The sequence below is a fragment of the Sinocyclocheilus grahami genome, unplaced genomic scaffold, assembly GCF_001515645.1.
Source record: "Sinocyclocheilus grahami isolate Dianchi unplaced genomic scaffold, SAMN03320097.WGS_v1.1 scaffold116.1, whole genome shotgun sequence".
Taxonomy (NCBI): domain Eukaryota; kingdom Metazoa; phylum Chordata; class Actinopteri; order Cypriniformes; family Cyprinidae; genus Sinocyclocheilus; species Sinocyclocheilus grahami.
This window is the reverse complement of record NW_015505295.1, coordinates 1,174,240-1,174,480: the sequence shown is the minus strand read 5'-3', so window position 1 is coordinate 1,174,480 and position 241 is coordinate 1,174,240.

Sequence of the window (241 nt, the reverse complement as noted above, 5' to 3'; positions counted from 1 at the left end):
ATGATGGAGGAGACGGGATGGATCCATCGTTTAGATGAAAGACAGAGAAAATCAACCTATGACACACAATCTTTAAGAAATATCACCCTCGGCTCTTACTGGGCCATCACACTCCCTAGAGCTATGATTTGGATGAGTGCGAAAAGGTGTGTGTGTGTGAGAGAGAGAGAGAGAGAGAGAGAGAGAGAGAGAGAGAGAGAGAGAGAGAGGGGGAGGAGGAGAAGAGCGAGAACCGTGTGGT